An 18,683-nucleotide genomic window follows, 5' to 3' on the forward strand; every position below is an offset into this window, starting at 1 on the left:
TAAATACGAGCGGTAAATAATAAAATTCGTTTTTCTTAAGATGATATGAAGACCCCTAATGCAAAACCTCATTAACCAAACTTGCAAACTATCAAGACAAGCACACTTTGATATAACTCTATATCTGTCTATCACACTTTTCTCTATCTATTGTCACCGACCCCTTCCCCTGACAACTGACGTGGGCTCATCATCTCATGTTGTTATTTAAATAGTAAGAACTTGTATGGTTTTTAAGCCTTCATTATATAACAGTTTTGTTGGCGACTTTCAACTAAATTTAACTCCCTAGAATATGCGCATACACTTATTAATATAATATAAAATAATCTTAAAGCGGGTGGTTGGAGGCTTGGATCCTCAAGATTGGTTCTATATTTTATCAATACTCTCACAATGTATAGATGCATATTCCCAGGTTTACCATTATCCGTGTCTGTGGGTGATTTTGTGTTTAAAATGTAAATGGTTTGAGTAAGAGCATACATACTCACAACTCTAAAGTTGTACCTATTTACTTGCCCAAGTGTGTCTTAGGCTCAAATTAAAATTCTTGATGGAGCCTAGGTCAGAATTGTTGGGAAGGAATAAGGAAGCAATTTATGATGTCCACTATATTAGTGAAGAAACTTAGGAAATTCGATTCATATGGAGTTTGCTGGGGTTATGACTTTGAGTGTTCAAAGAACATGGTCTCTAATTTGGTTCTTATAATTTGTTTTATGTTATTATGAATAATTAGTCTATAACCATTGATTGGAATTTTTTCCTTGAATAATGCAAAAACGGGGATTAATTCCCAAAATGGGCCACAAAAAAATTTATTTCCCTGCGTACCGTCCACGTAGGACGGCACGCGAGATTTTTTTTTTTTTAAACTTCAGTAAAACCGCTACTCAGAGTAGCGATTAACGCATAAAAACCGCTACTCCAGGTAGCGGTTATGTTTAAAATTAACCGGTTCATAAGAATTGACCGCTACTCTGAGTAGAGGTTTACAAGGCTTTAGACCCGCCCCTATAAACCGCTACTTGGAGTAGCGGTTCATTAAAGAAAACCGCTACTCCAAGTAGCGCTTTAGTAAAATCCCCAAAATCAGACCTAAGTCCCCAATTTCTAACATTCGAAATTTTTTTCTCTCAAACTCACTTCTCCCTCTCTCTCTTACGACGACAGCAGCGGCCATCACCGCACACTCGCACCTCACCGCACACAGTCACCGGAGCTCAGCCATCACCACCGGATTCTGTCACTGTCGCTCACGGACGGCTCATGGACGCACCTCACCGGCGCACCACCACCGACAGCCAGCCCTAGCCTGATTTTTGTGAGTTTTTTTTTTGTTTTTTTTATAATTTGATTTGCTTAGCATGCCATATTTGTTATGTATTTTAGGTTTGTAACTGTTAGATGGAAATTGTTTAGTTTGATTAGTATAATTTAGTTGTTGATGGTTAAAAATTTAGCATATTGTGATGGTTGATTTTGTATGAATTGGAAGGTTAGTATAATTGGAAGGTGATTAGTATAATTCGAAGGTTATTAGCATATTGTTTAGTTATTTGATTAGTATAATTTAGTTGTTGGTTGGTTAAAAATGGATTTGAGCATTTTGTGATGGTTGATTTTGCATAAATTGTTGTGTTTAAGTTGTAAATACTACTAGTATAGGTGAAAAATAGTGTTCATATTGTTTGAATGTGTAGAATAAGAATAACTTAAACATTATGTTTTTTGTATGTAGAATATGGAACAACCTAAATATCCTCTATTCCTTTATTGGAATGGTGAATTATCTAAAAATGATGTTGATATTGTGTATAGAGGTGGAAGGAAAAAGTTTTTGTTCATCAATTCCGGTATGATGTTTCAAGAGATTCTGAATAGGGTATATGACGTTGGTGGATGTGATCGTATGTATGTGGAACTGAAATTGTTTATGAGATATCCGATGCCGGGAAAATATGTGCCAATTGCACTAGAGGATGACGAGTCACTGAGTGCTATGTGGCTTTCACTAACACAAACGTCAGCCATGGCAATGGAGGTGTACATTGAACAAGTTCCCAAAGAGATAAATGGGCAAAGTAATGTGGGTTATGTACCTTCAATGGACTTTAGGGATAGCATGGAGGTACCGACATCAGCTCATAATATGCAATTTGAATCATTTACTAGCATGTTGTCAGACCCACATTATGTCAATCAGCACATGAATGAGTTTATTTCTCCTGGTTCGTCTCCGCACATACCATCCACATTCCATCTCGACACTCTACATCAAAATGATGTTGATTTTTTGGGAAACGAGGAGGAGCATGTGGATTCTGATAGACATGAGGATGATGATGCAAGAGAAATAGCTGACATGTCTGAAGTGTTTAATGGTGTCCTAAAAGGGGCAAGATGTCTTCCGATCACTGCTTTGGTAAGAATGACATTTTATCGTGTCAATTCTTATTTTGCTACAAGGAGAGAATTAGGTAGGAAAAGACTTGAGGAAGGTCATGATTATAGCCCGAAGGCGACTACCATCATTGAAAAGAACATGGAGAAGGCAGGTGCTCATGAGGTGATTGTGTTTGATTATGAATGAGGGCTATTCGAGTTCACTACTGGTCGTGGAGACCGTATTGCAGGGAAAGGTGGAAAGAAACACACGGTTAACTTAATGCAGAAGACATGTACATGTGAGAAAGTCATAATATATAAGTTGCCGTGTTCTCATGTCCTTGCGGTATGTCGTCACCGGAGCTTGTCATATAGTGGTTTTGTGGACGCTTCTTTTCTGACTAGCTCGTATCGATCTACTTATATGTCCTTTTTCAAGCCTGTGCCTGATAAGCATAATTGTTCTCCATATGATAGTCCGAGAATTATAGCTGATGAGAGGCTAAAACGTGGAGCTGGACGTCCAAGGTCCACTCGAATACAAAATGATGAAATGGATGCAGCTGATTAGCCTGGCAAATATAGATGTAGCATTTGTAAGGTTTCAGGACACAATAAGCAAAGATGTTCTAATAAGAACGGTGAAGAAACATCTGGGTAAATGTTTTCATATTTTTTAAATTTCATAAATTTATATTATTTTCATAGTCGTCATTGTGTTACTAACCTGTATATGTTTTTTTTTTCTTATTAGGTCTGATGGCGCAATCCATCTTTCCCGGCCCCATTGATCGCAGCATTCTCACCCTCCAGGACCAGCATCGGAGTGAGGATGTCTGGAGGGGAGTAGCGGACACGGTATTATCATGTCGGTTGCATCATCATAGTCTCTATCTTGACTGGGAGATTCACGAGAGGGTTCTTCGATATGTCGAGCGTGCTGGTTTTCTCGGCATACATCGTTTGGTAGGGGGAGGTTTGGAGATTGATAGACCACTTCTGACGGCATTAGTGGAGCGATGGAGGCAGGAGACCCATATACCTTTCATTTGACTATTGGGGAAGCGACGATTACTTTGGAGGATGTCGCTGTTATCCTTGGACTTAGAGTGCACGGGGCACCTGTTACCGGTCGAGGCGAGGGTAACTGGGCTACATTAGTTTTCGAGTTGTTAGGGATTTGACCCAACACACCGCAGAACGAGCCCAAAGTTCTCCAAGGTTCGTCTTTGAGATTGACATGGCTTCGGCAACATTTTTTCTTGTTGCCGAATAATGTTGATGAGGTGACAGTACATCGATTTGCACGGGCTTACATTCTTGCGTTGATGGGGTCCATTCTTTTTGCTGACAAGAGTGGAGATGCAGTCCAGGTTAGGGGTGATAATGAGCCTGACAAGCTCGCGAGCAGCTCGGGCTCGGCTCGGTCAAAGCTCGGCTCGTTGAAGCTCGGCTCGAGACTTAAACGAGCCGAGCCGAGCTAGGCAAAGCTCGGCTCGTAAAGCTCGTGAGCAGCTCGTTTATCATTTTATATTAAAAAAAATATTTATATTAAAAAAATATTTATATTAAAAAAATATTTTATATTAAAAAAATTTAATACTAATTTATATTTTAATTTAGATTACAAATTATATATTTTAATTTGTGATCCAACTTCACCTCTACTCCACTAGGCACTAAAGTCCCACATTGGTTAAGAAAACAAGGATCAACCTTATTTCTTTATAAATAGCTACTACTCCTTACTTCAACTTAAAGTTTAATTTTGTATCTCCTTGGTTGGAAAACAAAAACTATACTTTATTTTCTTCATAGAGGGAATGAGGTATATTTTTAAATATTTGATTATTTAATACTTAAAATATTTGATAATTTTTTCTTTAGCAAAACATGGAGTCCCACATAACAAGGGTATAATGAGTTTTTTTTTCTTAACAAAACATGGAGTCCCACATTGAAATTTTAGCAATGCTAAGAGGGATTCCAAGTTATATAAGCATATGTAGAATGAGTTTGTTTATCTTAAACAAACCATGGAGTTCCACATTGAAATGGGGATAGTGAGTTTGTTTTTCTTTAACAAACCATGGAGTCCCACATTGAAATCTTAGCAATGCTAAGAGGGAAATCAACTTATAAAAGCATATGATGGGTGAGTGAACAAGCTCACCTACTCGAGCCAAGCCGAGCTCGCGAGCCGAGCCTAAACGAGCTCGCGAGCCGAGCTCGAGCCCCAAATTTCCATCACGAGCCGAGCTCGAGCTCGGCTCTCCCAAGCTCGGCGAGCTCACGAGCCGAGACGAGCCTGGACAATTTTAAACGAGCTCGAGCCGAGCCCAGTGCTATTCAGGCTCGGCTCGCTCGATAAGCACCCCTAGTCCAGGTTCTTTATCTCCCACTTTTAGCTGATCTCGACGTAGCAGGGACATATAGTTGGGGTAGTGCGACCCTTGCATACCTGTATCGGCAGCTATGTCGGGCATCACAGAGGGGTGCGAGGGAGTTAGGTGGCCCTGTGTTGTTACAGATTTGGGCATGGGAGCACATATACATCGGCAAACCTCGGATTTCGAGGGTGCGGGACCCACCTCCACAGTTTGACGAGGTCGTTCCTATTTTAGGCTCCCAGCATGTTCCGGGGCTTGACCCCTTAGCTATCAGGTAATATTCAATGTCTCACATTTTTTGACATTATTTAGTTTCATTTTTCTCATGGATAATAACGTGTATTTCTTTTCAGTTGGCTTCGAGTACACATCACTAGGTCCCACACAGCAGGTGGGCTTCCTTACTAAAGGGATGCACTTGACCATCAGACGGACAAGCAGGTACATAGGGTCGTACTTGCCTAACTTGTATACATTGGTAGACTCTTCTTTTGCCTAATATTTGTAAAATTCTTTTTTTTTGTAGATGACTTGGCAGCCATATACTGATGCGAGACTGGCGTTGTTACCTGCTGTATGTCGAGCTGATCGACATGTATGGCGCATAGTGGCCCCACTTATCTGTTTCGACATTGTAGAGTTCCATTTCCCTGGTCGAGTTATGCGCCAGTTTGGATTCGAGCCGACGATTCCAGCACCTTGTGATACGAGCACAGCCCTTCATGGCATAGATCGGAGGTCAAAGAACAAGAACTACCCGCTCAGACATCGACCTTACATTGCACAGTGGGATGAGCGCGAGGGACACATAGTTCAGGGCACTCCTTTTAGTGGTCGTACTCATGCCATTGAGGAGTATATGATATGGTTTCGTCGCATCACGAGGTTACGCCTGACGAATCCATCGAGGCGACCACCTTCTACACATTATCAGCCTGCGTCTGCAGATATAGTACTGGTAAGTCCAATGATTTTTAGTTGCACCTTTATCTATTTCTACGACTATATAATATGTATTTTTCTTTCTATTCAGGTACATACTTTATCTGATATTGCTCATACGTGCGGTACTGTACTAGAGGCTTCTGAATCATTGCCTCCAGATATGGTGCGTCAGTTGTATGCACAGACATTGCATACTATGAGGGGACTGTGTGTTGATGTTGTTGGCCGAGTTGGACATGGCCACATCGTACAGGGCGTGCCTACTTCTGCTGGATATACATCGACTTCTACATCTTCTACGTCTGCTGCCCATATATCTACCACGACAGCTTTGCTTTCACCTCCAGTCAGTCAGAGGGCCTATCGACGACGTTCTGACACTACTCCCCCTTCTCTTGATGCCATTGCAAAGTCTCATGAGACCACACCTAGTTCATCTACACCTTCACAAAAGAAGAAGAGAGGGTTTTAGCAGTTTCATTTATTGTTTATGTACTTAGTTAACATTATGTTACATTTTAAACTTTATTTGTGATTGACATATTTTTTCTCAACCTAACTTGTAACTATAATTTTTTTACATAAATTTGAATGTGGATGAACTTGGTGATTGGTGATTAATGTGTGGATGAAGTTGGTGTTGTTGAATGGAATTTGGTGCTGGAATTGCAGGTTGGATAATGTTGAAATTGGAGGTTGGATAATTGTTTGGAATTGCTGGAATTGCAGGTTGGATACTTGTTTGGGATTGCTGGATTTTTTTGCGTTTCTGGCACTTGGCCAGTTATGTGGAAATAGTGCAGTGAGTGGTGTTATGGCAACAAAACCGCTACTCGGAGTAGCGGTTCATTCACATAAACCGCTACTCAGAGTAGCGGTTTACTTGTGTCTTGGAACCGGGAAACAAAACCGCTACTCTGAGTAGTGGTTCAGTCACCAAAACCGCTACTCGGAGTAGCGATTTATGTGAATGAACCGCTACTCCGAGTAGCGGTTTTGTTTGAAGGAAACCGCTACTCGGAGTAGCGGTTTACCTCCGCTAAAACAAAAAAAAAAAACTTTTTTTCGCGTGCCGTCCTACGTGGACGGTACGCAGGGAAATAATTTTTTTTTTGGGGCACATTTTGGGAATTAATCCCCTTTTTGGCATTATTGAAGGAAAAAATTCCCATTGATTGTTTACATCATAAACGAAATAATATTAATGAAAAGGGTAATATTCTTTACACATTTGAATACCAATAAATATTCGAATTGTGCTTGTTAGATCTTCATTCATCCTATGACAAGCCACTTTTTATCATATTGTGAAACATTTAGTGCAACTTATTTGACCCATCAAAAATTATTAAAAGAGACGTTCTAATTTTAATATAAAAGTAAACCTAGTAACTAAATGAATTAAACTAGTTATTGAAAGAAATTAACCTAGTTACTATTGGGCTAATTCTATTTTTAATATTGGGTTTATCTTTGTCTAATTTTAATTTAAAAGTTGTCGGTCTCGACAAAGTCATGATCCATAAGCTACGCAGCACAACATAAAGTACTACTGAGAAGGTTGTATTTGGTTAGCTTCATAGCTTGTATAATGTATCCATGACTTAATAATACTTAGCTTATTGTATGTTTTGGCAGCTGGAAGCTTGATTGCATGCAGCATGAACTGAATCTAACAAAAATATAAGTCTCTGGCCCTCTTGTAGCATAGAAGTATATGATATATGTAATGTAGGATAATCAAATTAAACTTCAGTGTACAGCTTTTTTAGAATTTCATAGCATTGTTTATAAAAAGTAATCCTTAACCAAATAATGATGAAATTGATAAGATTCCAGAATATATCATTTTGTTTCGTTGGAGAGTCTCCTTAATTAGCCAATGAATTTTTTTATGATATCATTGCTTACAGTTTTTTTTTTTTTTTGACATGGAAAAAACGTACAAATAAGAAAGCTTACAAAATTAAATGCTATAGAATGAAATGATATGAGTTTGAGCTCATTGCTTACATTTTCGAATCATACACAAGTCCTATCTCCAGCTTAACCCATTGATTTTAAAAGAAATAAACATAAAAAAGATACAAACCCTCAATAGTACTACATACTTTTCGAAAGGAAAAATCTTTACTAAATTTTTAAATATGAAAAGTATGAGACTGTTTCTTTTTCTATAAAAGAAAATGAGTGACTTCAATTGTTCAATTTGAATCTTTTGAGAGTGAGTGGACTATTGCAGAAGTAGTTGATACGAGAACTAATATTTTAGCGACTAAAGAAGAGCATAATCATTGGGCCACCTAATTTGTTGTACTCAGTAAAATATTAAAATGAAAATCGAGGTTTGGGAGATCCTAACTAATACTTATTGTTACGTAGTGCTTGACTCGTAAATAATACTACTATCCCCAACAGTAGGTTCAACAATAGGAAACTTGTACAACAATGTCAGAACTCAAATCCCAAACCTGAGCTCTGCCTTACCCACCCTGGAGGTTTGGGTGGTATTTTCCCTCCGAAGCTTAAACCATGTATCAGGAGTATGAAGGAACTTTTAGAGAGAGAAAGCAAAGAGAGAGAGTATTTATGGCAGAATAACAGTACTATGCTCTGAAAAACGTACTTTTTCCCTGATTTCAAGGACTATTTATAGTGTCTGAAATGACTGTTATGCCTTGATGTCACCCTAATTTGGGAGCATCTGATTGGCTAAGCAATAATGTTATGACACGGGGCGGTTCTAGGCACGTGCAGGGTGGGCGACCGCACCGGGCCTCCAAATAAAAAGGCCTCAAATAGTATTTTTTATTATATTGTTGATTTATTATACAAAGTAGATTAAAATAGACTAGTGGTAACGAAAGGGCCTCATATGCATCAGGTCACAGGTTCTAATCTCATTAAACTATTTTTTAAGGGCCCAATTTATTATTTTCATTTTTTTAATTCCCACGACAATCGAGGCATCTTTCCTCCTTACTTCGATATGTGCGAAGCTTCTCCACATTCAATCATTCATGATGTTCATCTAGTTCCCAAAATTTTCTCATCCAAAAACCCAATTCAAATTACACAATTATCCAAAGCAGTTCAAAGTTTCGTTAAATTCTCATCTCAACAATATTACACAATTTATTGCTAAATTACTATTTTTGTTTTTACAAAATTAAATAGCCCATTTTCAAGAGAAGTTGAAGGGATGAACTTCAATTCACAATTCAACGGATTAATATCTTCAATTATTTCACTGAATTGATGATTAAACCGTTAGAAATTGTCCAACTTGAAATTGTTGAGAAGAAGATGATATATATGATATGTTTGAGGCTTGAATTTTTTTAGTAGTTGTACCAGACGCAAGGTAAGCTTTATACTTTACAATTTTTGGGTTAATAAAATAGCTGGTTTTTTATATATATATAAAAAAATTATGATCGAGGGCCCGATTTTTAGATATTGCACGGGGCCTCGTCAAGTCTAGCTCCGCCCTGGTCACTGATTGCGGAGTACACATCACCCTTCATAAAGGTGTTTTCTGTGTGTACTGGGCCTAAGTACAGATTGGCCAAAGGAAGGGCTTAGTACACCTTTTCTTACTTTCAGAAAAATGTACTTTACACCATACAAGTCTCTGGTCCATGTACCTTATGACCGCAAGAGCATGCCACTTGTAGGGTTGTGATGAGGCCGCGTGTCATGCCTATAGCCGTTGATTTTTAGGCTACAATACTTATATTCTCTCTGTTCCTATTTCACTATTTATGCTTCCTATTTAGAAATCTTTTAGAGAAAAAATAGTCAAGATAGAAATAACAAATGGAAAAAAAGGGGTAGATATTTAAGATCTTATAAACCTCAATTACGCGTCATTTTCTGCCTTTGATACCCCAAATGGAGTTGAATAGGGTACTTTATGATTCAAATTTGTGAATATATACCTTATTTTAAAAGTATTCATTTACTGATATATGTATTTGTTAGAGTTGATTATTAGAATTAAAAGTAAGTGCTCATTATTAATAACAACAATTGACACGTAATTTATTTATGTTTTCATGAATTTATAAACTAGTTAAAGCCATTGTAAAAGAAAATGTATTTGTTGCTTGTTATTAAGCTTCAGGACCGCATATATTAAAATTATATATCTAATATTAGTTCAATTTAATAAAGTACAATTTTTGCTTGTCGTAGATCTTTTAAACCTGTTAATCTAACAGTTGTAACTTGTAACTCCTACTCATGTTTTTTTTTTTTCCAATTAGGATCATTAATCAAAATCTATCCTAAGTGAGGACTGGAAATTTTAAAATGTGGGTGCCTTATTTCTATTTCTCTAGGTAACTCACTTAAGGAGTTAAGGGTGGTTTTTTTATTTTGTTTAAAAATCATCATTTGTTAACCGGCTTTCAAATCACGGTAGAATAGATAAGCCAAGCGACTTTTAAATTTTTTTCCCATAAAGGCAAGTAAGATGCATGTTAGTTGAACTATCATTTAGAATTTACAACCTACAAACTAGCTAGTTAAGTAGAAAGACAAATTTTTTAGGAAGGACACCCTAAACTACCTAGTTTGTAAAACACTAGCGAAGTCAAGATATTTTTTTTATTTCCAATTTGTAGGTAATTATTTGATATAAAAAAAGGATATTAGCCGATACAAAGCTATATAATGACATCCAATTTTTTCGATTCGATCATTCGATCTGTATCATTCATGGACGTTGATAAGATCCTTCCATTTACATTTAGCAGCATCTTAGGATGATATAACCTTAAAGTTAAGGGCGAGGCTCAAACGAGGAAAGGCTTACGGTGGATACCTAGACATCCAGAGACGAGGAAGGGTGTATTAATCGATGAAATGCTTCAGGGAGTTGGAAATAAGCAGAGATCCGGAGATTCCCGAATAGGTCAACCTTTTTCGAACTTCTGCTGAATCCATGGGCAGGCAAGAGACAATTTGGCGAACTGAAACATCTTAGTAGCCAGAGGAAAAGAAAGCAAAAGCAATCCTCATAGTAGCGGCGATATGATCACGTAGTGAATTGAAAAGCATATTTAATCATCACATTCTTAATTTGCATGTGTCATAAGGCCATATATAACTCAAATAACTTGTATAGCATGTTAGTTAATATGACTATGCAATATGATTACCTTGAGGCTTGAGTGAATATAGCATATTTATCTAATAAATAGAACATTTGAGGGTGTTCAAGGGGAGGAGGGGGGAATAAAGAAAGGGAGCACATGAAATAATATCCCTCTATGGTGAGATATACAAACAATACACAAACAACCCATATGGGTTGGTTGATTTCCAGACATGTTTTTTGAAAAGATGAAAGGTTCACTTTCAAAGGTTATTATTTTTAGCATTTATGGGGTTTTTAGGTTAGCATGTAGTTAACATGGGTGCCAAAACCATAATTGTGAAATGGAAATTGGTCTCAATCGTACACAAGCTGCACATGCCAGTTAATCCACAAGGGTACAAAATTTGTGGTCCATCGTTGTATCCCTAAAATGGTACCTCACTATTGACTATTGACAAGACCTACCCCTTGAAACAATCTCATTCAAGGTCATTCACACTCTTCACTTTCAGACACTGAACTCAAAAACTAGGTCGGCAATAATCCCCATTTTGGCAAAATTTGGAAGTTGTAAAGTTTATTCTCATCATATTTTTAGATGCTAATTCAAGGATCCTACCACCCAAATCTCTCTTTGATTTCCTTAATTGGGTTAGGTTACTACTTCGAATTTTTTTTATACCTTCTGCGTTCTTTTATTATTGCGACATTTTCCTTATTTAGAAGTTTCAGATTAATTACAACATTATTAAATTTAAATATCATTTCTCTCTATCTTTCTCCTCATTACATGGTTCCTTTTTTCATATCTCTCGCTCTATCTATCTCTTCTCCTTCAAAAATGTGCAATCTCTGCTTTATGTTGCAATATTAAAGGATGGAGGAAGTATTAGTCTTTGCGTGTTCTTTGACCATCAAAACATTAATCGTAACTTCATGTAATTAGCTCTTATACTCCATATAAGAAAAAATATATCAACAGAATTACCTAAGTATTGTTGTTAGATTTATGTTAATGAGTTTTTTTTTATATATACCAACTTTAATAGTATTACTACTACATAATACTACTAATACATATTAATTGGTCATATATGCAGACATGCAGTTAGTACATTGAATATTGTGCATCAGCTTGTAAATGGAACTCAAAGGAAGGGGATTGGTCATAATACGGAATTAGTTTTATATGCTATATTTTCATATGCTACCTGGAATTAGTTTAATCTATACAGACTATATAAAGGTGGACGATAATAGATTTTCTTTTAAAGGATTAATAACAAAGTTGTAGAGTGGTAATAATTACAAATATCTCACTTTTTTTTTTGCAGTTAAGGACCCATAATTTAATTCAATAAAAAGAACATTAGTTAAAAGCTGACTGCCAAAATAATGATCAATTGATTATTCTAAATGTACTCATATTACCCTAAGATTAAGAACATGATATTTATATACTTCCTCCGTTTTTTTTAGATGTTACACTTTTCAAATCACGGACTTCTAGGTAATTTTTGGAGATGAGAGAGATAGAGAGAACTAAAAACAAAAGGATCCCATGTGAACATGTGATAGGAGAGAGATAGAGAGAAGTTATTACCCAAAATAAAAGTGTAACATCTAATTTAAAATTTCCTAAAATAGAAAGTGTAACATCTAAAAAAACGGAAGAAGTATATTCAATTTGCATGAAATAGAGGGATTAGATCTGCCTCTGGAGTCTGGCCTCTGAGTATGCAATATACAAGAAATGCTTATAATTCTTTTGGGGTTTATTTCCTTTTTGGTATGCCATCATATCATGTCATGTGGACTCCACCAGGCACCAATAATACATTGCACTCCAGCATTAACCACAAGAATGTTGTAATATTTTTTAAAAAAAAAATGGTAGGAAAAATTTCTCTGGGCTGCCTTCGAATAGAACCACCATCCAGAGGCTCATTATAATTAGCCAGACACCCCCAATCCTCTTCCCCTCTTAAATCTCAAGCAAATGCTTAGGGTAGGAATTGAACCCTAAACCTTGCTAGAGAAGATGAGAAAGCTCACCACTTAAGCCAACCCTAATTACTAAAATACTGTAATATATGGTTTTGCATTTTGTGATGTTGTAAACCGTAAAGATCAAAAGTATTACTTAAGCACCAAATATTTGATGTTCATGTATCATATCATAAATAAATTTAGTGAAAGTATTGGGTCAGACCGTCTGACCCAATATGTTTCGCCGGACGAAGCCGTGAGAACGGCGCTGCTGCTCCTTCTTCATCTTCTTCCTCCGCCGCCGCCGCCGTCTCGCCGCTGGACAGCAGTTGAAAACATTCTAGAGGTAAAATCGATGGCTTTCAAGCAAAAAGAGTAATGAACACTGAGTATAACTACCTTTGAGAGGCCATGGAGATGTTGTCAACAACAAGGGAGAAGAAAACCTTAGCGTTAGAAAGAGATCGAGCCATTGAATGTATATAGTTTTTATATATATTTTATTGATCTAACAAAGAAGAAAGAAATCAGCTAAGAGGGATGAAGAAGAAGGAGAAAGTGAGAGGAAAGCAGAGGTTAGTGTTTATTTTTTTTAATATTAGTTAGTTGTTAAATGAAAGAATAATAAAACTAAGAATCCAAGTTACTTTCATTTAGAGGTAACTTACTTTCATTTAGAGGTAAGTTACTTTCATTTAGACCTGACTTACTTTCATTTAGACTTGACTTACTTTCATTTAGAGGTAACTTACTTTCATTTAGACGTAAGTTACTTTCATTTAGAGGTAAGTTACTTTCATTTAGAGGTAACTTACATCCAACTGAAAAAAATTTAAAACCAACTGGAAAAAAAATGAAACCAACTGAAAAAAAAAATGAACTGAAAAAAATGAAGACTAACTGAAAAAAAACTGAAGAATAATTGAAAAAAAATGAAGACTAACTGAAAAAAATTAAGACTAACTGAAAAAAAAAATGAAGACTAACTGAAAAAATATTAAGACTAACTGAAAAAAAATGAAGACTAACTAAAAAAAAATTAAGACTAACTGAAAAAAAATTAAGACTAACTGAAAAAAATTAAAACTAACTGATGTGGTCCGACCAGTTGTATTGTGTCAGACGAGTTTGATACTATACCTTCTCATAAATTTAATATTCTTTTGTTCTTATCAACACTAAGACAACCAATAAACTGTCAACTAAAACAAGTAAATTTTACAATTGTGCAAATCTCATTTCATAAGTTGATCTCTATCCACCCCCAAATTCTTTTTTGCTTCATGACCAATGCTTCTAGTTAGGAAAAACCTTTATTGGATAATTTTCGAGGATTCTTCCTATATTTGCCCATAAAATCCAATATGGACGATAAGTCTTCCTCTAAATTAAAAGACATGTTGGGGACTCCTGTTGAAATTTAATCCTACTAGTCTTGTATGCATGCGATGCACACGAAAATAAACAAAAGGTCAATTGCGTAAAATTATATACGAAAAATTGTTCATAAAGTTCATTGTATATTTTTCTTCTATTTTTTAAAAATCAATAAATCAAGGATGATGTAAAAATTTTGTTAATAGAGGGTATAATAATGGTAAAAGATGGTGAATTTCTATTTTATTATATTACTCAAGAGTATAAAAGGGTTTATCATTTTTGGTGTCCCCCTCCTCTTCCCTTATATAATAGAGATAAGATGTCAAAATACACGCTTATCTCATGTAGGCGCAATTTCTAATTTGCGTATCGGGTACAATATTTAATCTGGAGTGAGCTAAAGTACGTAGCTCATAAAAAATAAAAAGTATGCTTATTATTATTAGCCCTAAAGAAATTGCATTATATGATAAAAAGAACTATTCAAATTAGTTAGACACATGATCAATTCTTGCAAAAGAATTATTAACAAGCAATACTAATTCCGTATTCTTTTAGTTGCATCATTTGCTTTTGTGACACTATTTATCAACCAACTTTGTTAAACTATCTCACATCATCATATAAGAAAAAACATAGCTAAGTGGGTCTTGTTAGATTCGTCTCAATGCGAGAATTTCAAATATCAAATTTTTATAATTTTTACTCACAGCTAATAAGAGATATTAACTTTCAAAGAAACATCTCGACATATGTGAAAAAGCATATGTTGCAACTAAAAAAATATAGAGGTAGTATTTAGAACAAGGCTACATTTACCCACACGATAATCCACACATCAGGGTTACAATTTATAATGTTTATAAAATCAAAAGTATATGTGTGGTGTTTATCTTTAGATTTTGATGTTCAAAGTAACGCACATTCGAAGTTTAGAGCAATGTCAATGGTGATGGGTTTGATCACCAAATTTTCCTACTTACGCATGTTTTGTTCATTTTATGAACAAATGTATCACCTTCACTCCACTCATGAACAAAAAAATCATCAAACTCCACTTTATCTCTCCTACTTTTCACTACTCCACCTCAACTTTCTCTCTCCTATTTCTCTTTTCTACTTCAATTAATAATATAATTTACATATTAAAAATGAAAATGAATCATCTTATGATTACTTAAAATTACAATAATTAATTACCAAAAATTAATTATCATTATTGGGCAATTAGTAAAATATTAATTAATTACAAAAAAATAAATAATTATTATCGCATGATGGGTAAAATAATAATTACTTACGATAATGTAATTATTATTATTATCGCGTAATAAATACAAAAAAATTATTATCATCTAGTAAGGGTAAAATTATCAATTTAATTACTTTATAATATGGGTATTTTTTTGTTCTGAAATATATCGATATGGGTATTATTTTATAGAGGGAAAAAAATATGAATTTTGGTATTTTTTTTTTAAATAGGGATTTTCTGGGAAATTCCGTGGAAATTTCCACGAAATTTTCCAAAAATACACAGCAGCAGTCACGTGGCAGCTTGCCACTGGCTGGCTGTGTGTCATTCTTCCCCCTTTTCTTCAATGCATGGTGATGAGTTTGTTCACATGGTGAACAATGACATATTTTGTCATTTGGTGAACACTTTTATGTCACTAATGGGATCCAAATTTTTTTTATTCAATCCAAAATTTCAGATTTTGGTGAAGGGTTTGATCACCATGGGCATTACTATTATGTATACAAGGATACAGAAGTGAAATTTAAGAAGACATGCATGTTGTCCTTCAAGTCAGCAAATAAGTATGTGCGTGCTTGAAGATATAGCATCTTTTATTAACACTAGTGTTACCTAGAGTTGGGATTCCCAATAGCATAAAACGTACTCAATTATCGTGACTGCCAATTACAACAATTAAGACTTTAAGAATATCCAGTCCATCTATATATATAATGGTAAGTCACAACCACTTTTATAAAAAAAACAAAGAAAAAATAGTATTACCCAGCTACAAGGTTATTCCAAGCCACAAGAGCTTGTGGCTCCACAATGGTAAATCTAGTAGCTTCATATTTTATATTTACAAACTAGTTCCTCCTTTCAACCATTGTGGATAATTAGAGATTTGCATTATTGCAATTCTTAGGATAAATTATCATGCTTAAAACCTGGATAGAGTCAATATCTAGTTTTTACTAAGTTATCTAATAAGTTGAAGTTGCATGAAAATTAAAGAGTTTCGAAAACTATAAATAAGTAATTAAAAAAATTATATAGACTCGGTGCACACTAAATTTAGTGTGGACCTAATGCTAGTACATATAATTTATGGAATAAAAGAAACATTATGTTAAAAAAAAGAGAACGTATTGTGTCGGACTCGTCCGACACAACATTCTCGTCGGACAACATAAAACCACGCGCGCAGAGCAAAATTTATAACGACCGAAAAAAATAAAAAACAAAAACAACAGCTTCATCCGCCATTGTTCAACGGGAAATTATCGTACACATCCGCTTTCTCCCTGCAAGTAAATCTCATTTCGACATTCCACTTCTCAATCTAGTTAAAGCAAGAATGTCAACCGAAGATTCGAACTCACAAATCGAAAGTTCATTAAAAAATGAACTAACGAATGAAAAAGGTAACACATATCTCACATTAATCAACAAGTTTCACACAATAACTCAACTAATAAATTCATATTAAAAAATGTTTGATACAGATAGCAGATCAGGAAAAAAAAGAAAGAAATTACAAGGAGAATCACCTGGAAAAGACGACAAAGAAACAGGTGCAACAAAATAATTTTCAATTGCATTTACTCATTTCAATTAGCATTTACATTGTCTCAGTTAGTATGTCTAAATTTTCATTTACAAAAGTCTATTTTTCAGTTGGTCTTCATATTAGCATTTACATTGTCTCAGTTACTTCTTTTTCCAGTTAACGTTACTTCTCTTTTCAGTTAGACTTATTTGTTTTTCAGTTAGACTTATTTTGTTTTCAGTTGGTCTTTATATTATTTCATTTAGTATAATGATTCTTTCATTTCATTCTATTCCAATTAGACTAAAAATTTTCAGTTAGCATTTACATTTTTTCAGTTAGACTTATTTATTTTTCAGTTGGTCTTCATATTATTTCATTTAGTATAATGCTTCTTTCATTTCATTCTATTCCAATTACACTAAAAATTTTCAGTTAGCATTTACATTGTTTCAGGTAGACGTATTTATTTTTCAGTTGGTCTTTATATTATTTCATTTAGTATAATGATTCTTTCATTTCATTCTATTGCAACTAGACTAAAATTTTTAGTTAACATTTACATTGTTTCAGTTAGACTTATTTATTTTTCAGTTGGTCTTCATATTGTTTCATTTACTTTCTCAAAATTTACAATTAATTTTTCAGTTGGTCTTTACATTATTTCATTTAGTATAAAAATTCTTTCATTTCATTCTATTCCAATTACACTAATAATTTTCAGCTAGGATTTACATTGTTTCAGTTAGTATATCTAAAATTTTCATTTACAAATGTCTATTCGAATCAGATTAATAATTTTCAGTTAGACTTATTGATTTTTCAGTTCATCTTCATATTGTTTCATTTACTCCCTCCGTTTCCTAAAGATCTTCCCACTTACTGTTCCTACAGATACCAAGAAAAATCAAGTTGTGTGGGGCATGGTGTTTGAGTAAAATAGGAGAGAGAAAGGGGTTAAGATAAATAAACAAATAAAAAGGGGTTAAAGTAGGAGAGAGAAAGGGAGTAAAATTGAATTAATAATGTAATGGTGGACCACATGATAGTGACATGAGAGGGTAAATAGGGAATTTGTTTTGCCAAATAAGGAATAAAGCAAAAGTAGGAAGATCTTTTGGAAACACCCTTAAACGGAAAGAGGGAAGATCTTTAGGAAACGGAGGGAGTACTTTCTCAAAATTTACTTTCTCAATTAGACAAGTGGACCATACTCAGGTCACTTCTTTTTTCAGGTAGACTTATTTATTTTTCAGTTGGTCTTTATATCATTTCATTTCGTATAATGATTTTTTCATTTCATTCTATTCCAATTAGACTAATAATTTTCAGAACCTTATTATTTTCAGCTACACTTGTTTAGTTTTCAGTTAGTGCGTTTGTTCTTTCAGTTAGTATGCTTATTGTTTTATCAATGAACTCAACAGGTGAACATGAATATCTCAAGTACATCAATGACGAGAATATCGGAAGCATCATCTCTGATCCTCTTAACCATATTTGCGATGCAACAATAATCAATTACGAGCAAAACAAACTAAATTTCAACAGCAGAGAAGCAGAAAAATTAAGAGCAAAACTAGAAAGAATGAGAAATTAATGAGAAATTAATATAGAAAAAACAGTTTTAAAACTAGCGAGAATCAAGCACAAACTACATAAAAAACAGTTTCAAAACCGTAAAAAGATAAAACC

The sequence above is a fragment of the Beta vulgaris genome, chromosome 5, assembly GCF_026745355.1.
Source record: "Beta vulgaris subsp. vulgaris cultivar EL10 chromosome 5, EL10.2, whole genome shotgun sequence".
NCBI lineage: Eukaryota > Viridiplantae > Streptophyta > Magnoliopsida > Caryophyllales > Amaranthaceae > Beta > Beta vulgaris.